Consider the following 12,902-nt stretch of genomic DNA (forward strand, 5'->3'; position numbering starts at 1 on the left):
GGGCGGGGCGGGGAAAGGAAGCCCTATATAAGGTGGCTAGGAAGAGCTCTGAGGTGGTGGGTGTGAGTGAGGAGTGATAGCAGTAGGATGCACGGGTGGAGGCTTGGAGGAGAATTCTGGAAGGAGGACGCAGAGGGTAAGCAGGCCAGGTTGAGCAGGCCAGCGAGTGGACTGAGAGGGAGTCTGGGTGAGGTATACCACCCCTCCTTCCACAGAGCAGGGTCCTGCAGAGTCCCTGGCCCCCCTGTGATGTCAGGAGCAGACCGCCCAGTGTCACGCCTGGCGGCAGCCGCGACAAACCCTAACAGATCCAATTTGTTGCATGATAAGTGTAGACTTGCCATTAATGGGAAAAAGATGCTGACAGATGGCCCACTCCACTGCCTGGCCTGCCTGTGCAGCCTCTGCACAGTAAGAACCAAAATGAAGCACAGGAACTTCTCAACCAGGAGTCATTACAGCCTTGTTTCCCAGCTTTGGTCCAGCATTAGAGAAGCTGCTTTAACGAGCCAAACCAGTGAATTCTGTGTGTATTTGTAGATCTTTTTTTGTTATGCACACCCCAGTGGATACCACTTACTATTCCCTGGTTTCACATCTCCCAAAAGTATCCTTATGTCCAGTGTCAGTAGATAGAATGCTGAGATGGACCACTGGTCTAAATAGCAGTTCCTATGGGGTAACTCTCTAGCTGCTACAGTGAACCTAATGCAATTTGTGATGGTTTGTGTCCCATGGCATCCGTGTACCATTCTGGATTATTTGCACTAGCCTTACTAACAAGAATGAAGCAAGGAGAAGAAATACACTCTTGGAAACATACAGGCTGGCCCACACAGCCTGACCTGTCTCCTACAGAACATCAATTGAAACTGATTGATCTAATGCCTCGCATCTGCCAAGCTGTCATTCAAGCCAGAGGGGATTTGGATGAAGACAAGGAAAGCATTGTAAAAATGACTTTCTGATTTAGTTTACTGAGCCAGCCTTGAACTTCTCCTAGGTACACTAAAATCAGCTAATAGAAAAGACCTTGCTTGCTGGTAAATAGCTTCACCAGAATGTAGAGAAATTTCCTATATAGAGTAAAAGAAAGGAGGGGTTCTCTTTGATTTGTGGCTCAAATGTACCAGGAGGGGGGGGAGAATCCCAGATGTCTGCTGCATTGTAAGAACTTATACATGCATTTAAATTGCTTATATCATTACTTACAGATGTAATTGTGAAATATGCTCTTTTTGCATTCAAAATTAAGGGCAGAACAGATGGTGAAAAACTCACTTTAAAGCAATATGTCCATTAAAATAACCCATACCGTTTGTGCATGCTGTAACAAATTCTTATTTCTTTATTTCTATTTCTAGCCTGACCTATCTCAAAAGGCTTGGGAAAGGGAGCGGTATGTTACAAAAAAAGATAAAATGTATTTGAGAGGAGAATTCAATAACATTATGGGTGCACTCCAGCCAAGATTAAGCTTAAAGACTCTCATTGAAACCAATGGGACATAGAAGTGCTTGTCATTTGGATGGATCGTGTCAAAGAATTTTCTCTATGCAAATTAGGCTGAGTCTCCACTAAAAGTTTCCAGAAATCTAAGAGCTGGCTGGCACTGCATCATCCTGCACTCTGTCATGGTCTATATTTTCTATATGGACCTTTGGAGCCCATGGATTAATGAGTATTCATGGATTTGGGCCAGTGCTACAAGCTAGGGTTTTGTTTAATCAATATATATAATAGACCTAGTGGCCTGTAGAGAGAGATTTGGCTGATATTTCAATTGATACATGGTTTCTTTCCTTCTAGCTCCTGCCTCTTTGGACAACATCTTCAACATTTCCCTTGTGTGGTATGCCACCTTCTTGATGTCAGCTGCAGAGAATTTCTACAGTGTGTGTGAGAGAGAGTGTGCATGCACACGTGCATGAGAAAAAGAGGGATTTTTAAAGTCCCTTCTTCCTACTGGAGAAAAAGAGGGATGTTTAAAGTCCCTGCTTCCCACTAGCCTGTTTCTTTTTCTTATCTCCTTCAGATGCTCCTTATTTTTGTTTCAGTTCTTGAAATGCATTGAAAATTTGGTAGAGACTAAAGGACTTTATCTCTCCTACCCTTTTTTAAAGCATTTTTATTCCATGCTTCTTCTAAAGAACTTCTAAAGAACACCTATTATATCCCCACCACTGCACCTTGTTAATTTGTTTTATTATTTGTATATTGATTTTAGTTTTTGTTTTTATCGATTTTAACTGTTCACCGCCCAGAGCCCCTGGGGATGGGCGGTATATAAATTGAAAAAATAAATAAATAAAATAAATGTTCATCTCATTCCTGTATTCTAGGTTAAAGAGAAGGATAATGGGGAGTATCCAACCATCTACAGACATTGTAAAGTTAGACTCTCCCCTCCCACTGTAACCCAGTGAGCTCTATCCCTCAAATTTCTTTCCTGGTGGGCAGGAGACCCCCAGGAACACCACTGGGGCACAGTGAGGATCTGCGACCTGTTCCAAAGATTTCAGTTCTATAAAATCTTTGGAACCACACAGTCCGATACATGGCACAGTGATTGGTTCAGCTTCCTTCAGAGAGCTTGATAGCTGAACAGGAATTTCATCCTAGGTCTCTCTGGTCCTAGTTCTCTGGACCTCTCTGATCTCTGGTCAACACACTGTTCATTACACATCATGCCACTGCACCAGAGAACCTGTGTCTGAAGATGGAAGTGCAAGGGCTGGAAAGCTCACTATGTGCAACTCACTGGTTGTTATATAAGGGAGGGGATCTATAGCAAGAGGAAGAGGGAAAGTAGAAATTTGGACACATGCTGCTACCATTTGCCACCCTAATCTTCCTCACACCTGTCCATGGCATCAGCAGCTCCCATGCCTTCAGCCCATATGTGTGCAGTTAGTACATTCCTACCTTCCTCTCTTGAGTGAGCAGACTGCCCTGCCTGCCTGGAAGCCAGGACTTTAAGCTACAGGAAGGGGAAAGTATAATTCTATTTCCTCACTTCCTGCCGAGGGAGTGAACACTTCCTTGGAAATGTCTCATCTTTCATGCCTAATACACATAAGGCACACCTTCCCCATTTGTCTCTGCACTCCAGACATCTTCGTCTCTCTGCAACCGCACAAGGAGAGGCAAGGAAAGCAGAACTACAAAGACTCCATTCATTACTTGCTCTGCTTTAAACATGGCTTCCTTCTCCACAAAGCTTTTCGGTTCAGTGGGAAGTTTCACAGGCATAATATAAGATTTTCACTTGCAATCAACCTGTGTTCTATGCAGATTACTTCAACTGTTATCGACTTTGCCACCTTCTTGGGTAATTCAAAGCATAAGAAAGAAATCTTGGGTTTTTAGGGGATAGGTCACTGAAAATGTCAACTCAGTGTACAAAGGCAGTTGTTCGGTGATAGGAATTATTAGGGAAGGCATTGAGCATAAAACAGGCAGTAGAATTCTTTTATATAAGTTGATTTGTGGTAATGTTGAGAATGTTCTATATAGTTCTGGTCATTCCATATCAGAAAGATATTAGAAAATACACAAAGCAGCAAGTAAAAGGAAGGAGGTCACAGAATGTCTTCCTTCAAGGAAAGGCCAGTCTTTGGATTGTTTAACAGAGGATCCTATGAAGATTTTAAAGATTATGAATGTATGGAGAAGGCAGTGAGAGAGAAACTGGAGAACTTTCCTCATAATACTAGAATTTAGGTTCATCCAATAATGTTAATCAGCAGTAAGTTCAAAGCACAGAACAATAAGGATAATTTTGCATAATACTTAATTAACATATTGAATTCACTACCACAAAATGTGATGGCCTCTAGATAGTAAATATGTTAGACATATCCTGTTGTCTAAATATGTTATGTCTAAATACATTAGATATAACGTTTTTAAATACATTAGACATATCTTCATAATTTACCCCTCAATGGCAGATAGTTAAGTGCTCAACTAGATGACATGGACAACAAGAGTTGGGTCACAGATCCAACTCAACTCAAGTCCCACAATCTTTTAATTGAGCCCTAAATTGAGCCTTGAAGTCTAGAGGAAAGATCTCTCCAAATACCTGGATTATGGAGGCAAACTATAGGGGACAGCTGTTGCTGTCCTGCTCGCTTCAAAACTTCCCACAGGATGCTGGACTAGTTGGATTCTTGGTGCAACCCAGCAAGGCAATTCTAAAATGGATGCAATAAGGGTACTTCCATACAGAAATTTCTCTACATTTCCTATGCATGTTTCCCTATGAGACATTATGAGAAAGGTGTGGAAGTGGTCCAAAGCAAAGGAGATATGACTTCTTATGGAATTTCTCATTCTAATATGGCATTTCTGTTTTGGGTGCACCGAGGTTTCTGTGTGTAGCTCAGCATTCTGAGAATGAGCACAAATATAATTTTAAAAATCTATATGAAGACACCGTTATACCAGTATATAGGAGAGATAAACAAATACATGAAGATATGGTATCTTGTATATTTATGTATTATTTATTTTATTTATACCCTGCCTTTCTCCCCAGTGAGGACTCAAAGTGGCTTTCATCATTCTTCTCTCCTCCATTTTATCATCACAACAACCCTGTGAGGTAGGTTAGGTTGAGTGTGTGTGACTGGGCCAAAGCTTCCGTGGCAGAATGGGGATTCGAACCTGGGTCTCATGGATCCTAGACTGACACTCTAACCACTATGGAGTCACACTTTAGTTTGATCATTTTGTTTGAATTAGAGAAGTTGTCTGCAATGCCACATTCTGCACTATAATGGTAGTAAACACTGTACAAAGTGAAAGACATCCACCCGGCTCTCATTGTTTCAGTCTTATAGGAGTTAAGTGAGTCGTTATCTTGCCTTGCCAATGTAAAAGTGTCATACTGCAGGGTAAGATAACATGTCAATTTATTTTATTATGGCACTTGTAGGTTTCTAATGTGACATGGGTGCTCAGAAATATGACAAAAAATGCATCTCTGCAACATCGAGATGTGCATTTCCTGCCAGATTAGGACTATTTATTAAATGGAAATAAGTAGCACATTGTGCTTGAAAGGTTTGCCTGAAAGCTGCAAACTTGGTGCTAATTCTGTAAAAAATAGTTTCTATCTGATTTCCATTTTTGCATTATATTTGCTGCCATTCAAAACCAGAGCTGGGGTAATGTAATTGGTCTATTGAATTTGATGGTTGGCTTTATCACTTCAAAGATGCAGATGAAACTCTCATCTAAGCAAATTGTAGTACTCTTCTGTTACCCATTTCTGAAATGGTTTTCCATTTTAAAAAATTAAAAGAAAAATAGGAAAATAAAAGCAATAAACCCCTTTGATTTATGCTTGGTTTTTTGTTCTTTTATAAATAAAATAATAATAATTTCTTGCTTGATACGGTTCTTTCTTCTCCCTGAAAATGGCAAATTCATGGCTTTGCTGCCTGAAACACTATAAGGTTCTCAACAATGGAAATAATATCATTTACGCTGCTTATAAATCTAGTTTTGGGGCTTTAATGTTCTCTACAGATGATCTGAACTACAGTGGCACCTCAAGCATGTTTTCAAGTCCTTGTGGAAAAGATTAGTTATTTGATTTTACATGTCATAATTTCCTGACATACTCCTAGTCATACTCCTATCTCAAATCCAAAAAGATAATCTGGTTACATTAATGGCCAGCCACATACAAGCATATTACGAAAGAGCCTGGGGTGTTAAAACTCCAGGGCGTGCATAAAAATCGGTATTTTCAGATCCAGGTATCCAGAATACCATGTATTTTTGGTATTCTGGATATTAGGATCCAAAAAATACCAATTTAATATTCATATCTGAGTTTTATTTGGAAATCTGAATACATTCGGCTCCATTATTTCCTATGTGGAAACTATTTCTATGGGGGAAACTATCTGGGGGCTGAGGGGGCATTTTCCAAGCAAACTCCACCAAAATTGCAAGCAACTTATTCCTTCCTGTCCACTACAGACCACCCCCAAGTTTCAAGAAGATTGGACATAGGGGTCCGATTCTATGGGTCCCTGAACAAACTGCCCCCACCACTCTCTGTTGTGTAAGGAAATTTCCAAACTGGCATTCAGGCAAAAAAAAAAACCCTAACCAAATACACTGGTCAAAGGCCCACTCCCAATGCAAGCTGAACCAAGATAACCCAACAGAACCAACATCAAACCAGAGAATCCTAGCAGAATCAATGTCAAACCAGAGAATCTCAGAAGAACCAAAGTGAAGCAAGGGACATCATTGAAAGCCCAACCGAACCAGTGTCACTAACAGAAACCAGGCAGAACTTAGGGCCAATGTTGTAAGATAACACCACAGAACAAAACTAAGTACCAAAATCAACCATCTAGCAGAATCATCAACCCAGCACAAGCACAGCAATGGTAAGCAAACAAAACACATACAATAGTAACAGTATAAGATCCCTCTCCCAAGGAAGGCCTCAGAAAGTGAGCGGGAGGGTAATTAACCCAAGTTCTCTCTCTGCACTCTATTAGCAGCCTACACTGTGACTCATCAGCTCAGAGAACCCTAGAGACAGAGCTGCAGAAGCTTCCTTTCATCACTGGCCCTCCTGTGCCCTCCCACCTCTGCAAAGAAATAAGTTTAGTTATCACAACAACAACACAACAGCATGCTGCAGTTGCTTTACTTTTGGTCCTTCTGAGGGTTTACTTCTGCTTGCTTTAATTTAACATTGGCAGATATGTGGGTCAATTCTCTACTTTCCCTAACATCTCTCTGCTAGGGGCAAGAGAGCAACATTTTTGGTGCTGCTTTTTTAATTTTCTGCTCAGAATTGTGCCAAGGCCCAAGGAGTGTGCTGGCTGGGCTGGTGGTTCTTGTGGGAGAGGAGGGGATTCCAAGCATTTTATATATTGTGTCAAGTGGATAAAGTGTCCTGCTAGTTTTCTACCTAACTTTTAACTTTGAGAAGAGAGCTTTCCCTCACCTCCCCAACATATATTGAGAGAAGAAGTAGGCACAAGTGAGCTTACTTCATTTACTCTGATAGTCCAAAGCTGGGAAAGTGAAGAGTGGCAAGTTGACTTTCAGGAAGACCAACTATTCAAATCTCCAGGGAAGCAGGTGACTGAGATGAGGGTTGACAATGTCGGCTACATGGGAGAAGTCATAACTCTCTCTGCACACTCATTGGAGGGCATCTGAGGAATCTCTGAGCCATGAGAGAGGGGTCTGGACAGATCACATCTTTCTTGACCCAGTAGCTCAGAGGACAGATGGTACGCAACTTGCACGGCTCTGAAAAGTAGTCCCTGATTATTGCCTTGGCCAAATCCTGCCTCAAACATCCCACGTACCCAGAGAGGCCAAACACATCCCCAACGGCCTCCATCTCCATGGACATCTGGGAATCTACCATGAAGGCAAAGTACAGGGATCAACAGAGTGCCTATCTTGGCCCATGTATGATGCACTCATTGAGAGAGCTTATCTTTCAAGTTCATGAGCTTCCCAGCCCTCTCGGCAATGCTGCCTTTGATGCACCAGTCACACATGGTCACCAACATATATAACTTGTTCTCAGTGAGAGATTGCAGGTGGGACTCAATGCCCTCTTGCAGATTTCTCACAATCATGCACACTGCTGAAACAGCATCTGCACATTCTGCTGAAAGTCTGCACATTCTATGCCTGGGTCCAGAAAAGCAGCCCTCTTCTGAAGTGTTTGGATCAAATGAATGACCAGACCCAGGGTTGCTGTGTCAGACATGACCATCCTGGTGAAGTCCTTAAAGGGCTGAAGGACCTCCTCTGTCTGGGAGATGGTCAGCCACTCCTCTTGCTGAACTGACTTGCCACCCTCCCAGTGTCACTGTATGAGAGCCACACTGTGGAGCATGTGCTCCATCCAATGCTGGAGCATGGCATGAGTATATGCTCATGTCACTGATCAGACAATGTTATGTTATGCCTACCAGAACATGCTTCTAGTGCAGCTGATGGGTAGCTTTCATGCTGTGTGAGAAGTGACCTGTAATGTGCTGGCCTCTCATGAACTCATGAGTTGCAGCATTCAGTCAGTCATCCTCAGGATTCAAATCCAGACCCAATGAATCCCTTACCATGAGTTAAAGTTTGTGAGTCACACAGTAAATGCATGTTTTTGCCTCCATCAGTCACCATATATCTCTGGGGTGATATACCTGCCTACCCACTGCACTAATTGCCTCTCGATGGCAGCAGAGATGTTGGCCACCATGTGCACCTTGTTGAGAACCTCGTCATGCAGCAAAGCCTGACAGCAGCCCACCCAACTACCTCCTATATCACCTTGCCTGATGCTGGGTTGTCCCATCCCCACTCAAAGTTTATCAGGTTGCCACCAGTGTGCAGTAAGCAAGGGGAACACATGCTGCAACTGAGGGCAGCTCCAGATGTCTGGTGTGAAATGCACACTTCTCCCAGCAACTCAGGACAACTGTACCTTCACATAGTCCTTGGCAGCCCTGTGAAGGGTGGACACCAAGGTCCTGTTCAGCATGGTGCGAGCAAGAGGCATGTAGCAAGAATAGGCATCTTGAAGCAGCCTCGGTTACAGAAAAAGGTGCCTACGGTGATCATCTCGCCAATGAGGTGAGTGACCCTCTTCCTTGTCTTCTGGATCTCCCTACCCTCCCCCCCTCCAGCAAACTAGTGCCACCTCCATCAAATATCTCCATCAGAGATGCTTAGCTTCCCTTCCCTACAGGAGACCTGGGAAAGATAGCACCAGAGATATGCCAGCTTCTGTAGGGATGGCACTCCTGCAGCTGCCTCTGCTAAGAGGACTTCGCAAGTCCTCTTGCTGTCACCAGCCAAGCCGGAGACTAGTCTGGTGGAAGGCAGCTGTGGGGAAGATGCATGAGGAAAGAAAACGTCAGCCTCCCCCTTCCATCCACATCACCCTGCTACTCTTCTGTTTCACCTTTCCCTCAGGGCCTTGCTGAGCTCCTTTCCTCTCACTCATTCTGTCCCCACTAGTACTACTGGAACGTTCAGAGTAGGCCTAGCTGAACTGTGCTACACTCACAGCACTAATCTACAAAATGTTTACACACACACACACACTTTTTGGGGGTTTTCAACTTCAAGCCAAATATCAGGGTTTTTTAAAACAACTCTTGACTACCTATGCTAAAAGCTGTCTAACCTGGAGATGGAAATATATTCTCATATTTAAAAGCCTTATTTAGGCTATGTTATTATTCTAACTGCACTAGCAAGAAGCTTAATTCCTCTTTGAGAATCAAAGCAGTTCCCTTCTTTAAACCCAGAGATTTGTATTGGTCAGCCTATGGCTACAAACACTACTTTTCTAAGCCACCTGGCCTGGCTCCACTAAAGCAAAGAGACCAAGAGCAAGGTGAGCAGCCTAGTTATTTTTTTATTTTTTTTTTACTATGGAGCCTATTTATCTATTTGACAGCCTTAATGTCTACACAACCCTTCTTAATGTCTATACAAGCCTCTTTACGGAAAAACTCTGTTAGTGCCTAAGCTGGACATTAATTTGTGTTTTTAACAAGACCCACACCTCACCTATGTTAAAAATCTTATGAAAAATTTACCCAGCAACAAGTTATCAACTACTTAGAACAACCCAACAAGAAAGCACCCCAAAAGACCACTAAAGGCACTTTACTTTAATGATACTGCTCAAGCAGCCTGTTTGGCTCTGAGCCCACTAAAGGCACAAACAATACAGAACTGCAGTACAGAACAACAATACTTAACACCTCTTTAATACAGAGAAAAAGCAATCTCCCCCACCACAGGATAGCAGCTCCTAATAATATATTAACAATGAACAGCAAGCAACTCATTAAACCAACACGAAAAAAGCAATGTTCACCCCTCACACAAGAACAGGAACTCTTAATAATAACAGCAAGCAACTATCAAGCAAAAAAGTAATCTTCCTCCAAACAACAGTAAGCTATTAACAATCACCAGAAAACAAACAAACAAAAGAACCTCCCACACAACAGCAAAAGCAATAAATAAATAAACGTTGAAAAGGAAGATGGTTGTTGTGGATTTTCGGGCTATAGTCGTGGTCTTGGCATTGTAGTTCCTGACATTTCGCCAGCAGCTGTGACTGGCATCTTCAGAGGTGTAGCACCAAAAGACAGAGATCTCTCAGTGTCTTAGATCTCAGTGTCTCAGTGAGAGATCTCTGTCTTTTGGTGCTACACCTCTGAAGATGCCAGTCACAGCTGCTGGCGAAACGTCAGGAACTACAATGCCAAGACCACAGCTATACAGCCCGAAAATCCACAACAACCATCGTTCTCTGGCCATGAAAGCCTTCGACAATATGTTGAAAAGAAAGTTGCCTCTTTTTCCACCCTTACGTTACCCTCCCAACTCAACACCAGGATAACCCCCCTGCCCCCCAAAATGGAGGGGGGAGTCTATGATTCTCAAACCAAGTACAGGTTCCTCAGGTGGTCCTCTAAGCAGGCAGGCAGGCAGGAGTTCCTCAGGTCACATCGTCCTTGAGGCAGGGAGCAGCAGTAATCCAAAATGCAAAGGCAGTAAATCCCAAATGTAGACAGACTCCCAGAGCAGCCAGAGGCCAAAGAGCACTCATAGCACAGTCTCTAGAAATCTCGCTCAAAATGGATCCTGCTCTGACCTAGCCCCACTTTTATGTTCTTGCAAGAATTTGAAAAAGATTCTACCATCAAAGAATCCCTGTCATTGGCCAGACAACTAGAACTCCTCCACCCATTGATCACTCCCTCTCCCTCCTGCTTCACTCTCTCCTCCCCCCACTGCCTGGGGGAAAAGCCCTGGAAAAAACAAGAAAGGTGAAGCCAGTGAGATTCAAAATGGCAGGCACAGTGATTTCCCAGATAAATCCAAATCATTCAGGAACCCACTATTCAGTATACCTGGATTTATCTAAGTATGCCAAATATAGACAAATAATACCGCTAAGGTATTATTCAGATATATTTTTTATATGGGAATACCAAACTGCACACCCCTAGTATCTGCTTGAGCTATATAAAGATCTTAAAGAGACAGCTGCTGACAGCATCTTTGAAAATGATATGCAAAAGCAGCCTAGCAGCTGATAAGCTGATGAAATCTCTTGCATTCCAGGGGGCACATTCAAGGCGCTTCTATCAACTACTCAGGTCACAAATAGTTATAAAGAGGAACAAATAAAAAAATAAGGGATGTTAAAAGACCAAAAATAAGGAAACAGTATCCTGATCTTGATTAGTTAATATGTTACAGTAGTATATGGGAGAGGTGGGATGCATACAGAAGTTTAATTTGATTGTGGTAGCAAAAAAAAATTGGACCATTTCTAAAAGGATACTATTTTGTGTTGTCTGCAGCTCATAAAAAGTAAGAAGTCTCATGTCAGTATTAGTTGGTATGAGAACAATAAGGCATCGTATTTATAATGCAGATGAGTTTGAGTGGCTTTGTGTTAACATCATCATCATCACTTCTATAATGCCTTATTTGGGCCTGGTTCAGATGCTTCTTGAACCCATAGAAGGGCTTCTATTCCAATTTTACTGTTTCAATTGATTACTTTTCCAGTTTTGCAGACCAGTGGCTGAGATGTGGTGCCTTGTCTAGGGTTGAAAACACTGGGTTGGGAAATTCCTGGAGATCTAGTGGTGGAGCCCTGGAAGAGAGGAATTTGAGGAGAGCAGGAGCTCAACAATGATGATATGCCAGTGTCCACCTTCCAAAGCTACCATTTTCCCTAGGAAAACTGATCTCTATAGTCTGGAAATCTGTAGCAGCTCCCTGAGAACTCCAGGATCCACCTGGAAGTTAGCAACCATAGCTGTGCACAAGGCTGCCCATGTCTGAAACAGTTCTCCAATGTGCAAGGCTAGTACCAGTCCTGTTGATCACCTTATCACATGGAGCTTCTGCACAAGAAATGTTGCCTATTGACTTCAATGGAGGGAGCAGCAGCATTTGTGGGATGCAAAATCAACCCTGACGTGAACAGGAAATTTACTTGAAATATGGGATTTTAAATTCTGCATATTTCGTGTATAACGTTTATATCATACCTTTCTTGCATTGTGGAAATCAAGGCAGTGTGCATGAGGTCTGAAGGAGGTCTCCCCCAAGCAATGACCAGAACCTGACCTGGTTAGCTTCAGCAAAGTTGCTGCATCACACAGGTGTATTATCAATAGCACACAGCAGTGCCCTTGCACTATCAAGTTTACAGTATGCACCATGAATCATCACTAGTTTAGTGGGGGAGGGGATGCTGTGGTAGGATTAGCCCAAACCAGGAGACAGATCAAACGGAGACTGATGGATTTCCTAAACTGGAAAACAATGTGTGTTACTCTACTATTTCTATCAATTTGTTAATTTTCACATTGTGAATCCAAATCCCAAACCTCAAAGCCATCTTTTGTTGGTTGTAACCATGTTCATGGTATAGACACTGACGCTTCCTCCTAAAGAATTACACATCCCCTTTTGTTGTTTTTGAAAAGCAGAAACATTTCTCCTACACCATCAACTCAAGCAGTCACCAAATATCCATGCTCGGCTGTGTGCCTTCCTACTATGTCTAAGTAAGGAAATGCACAATGTAATTGGCTGAGCTTATCTTTTGTCAGTAGAAAATGTGTATACCCTGAAATACATTCCAGAATTTCTGGATACACAACTCAGCTTCAGCAATTTGTACTTACAAAATAATCAGTGTGTCAAGTAAGTTGTAGCACCTATCCTATGAAGCACAACTTTAAAGCATATGCATATATTGGCTGCTTGAAAAGTGGATACTTAACCAGGTTCTTAAGAACTTTGCTGACTTATGACAATAGCCAGCAGTGCTTTGTTTATTGGTGCAATCCACTTAG

The sequence above is a fragment of the Eublepharis macularius genome, chromosome 7 (genome assembly GCF_028583425.1).
Source record: "Eublepharis macularius isolate TG4126 chromosome 7, MPM_Emac_v1.0, whole genome shotgun sequence".
Classification (NCBI taxonomy): domain Eukaryota; kingdom Metazoa; phylum Chordata; class Lepidosauria; order Squamata; family Eublepharidae; genus Eublepharis; species Eublepharis macularius.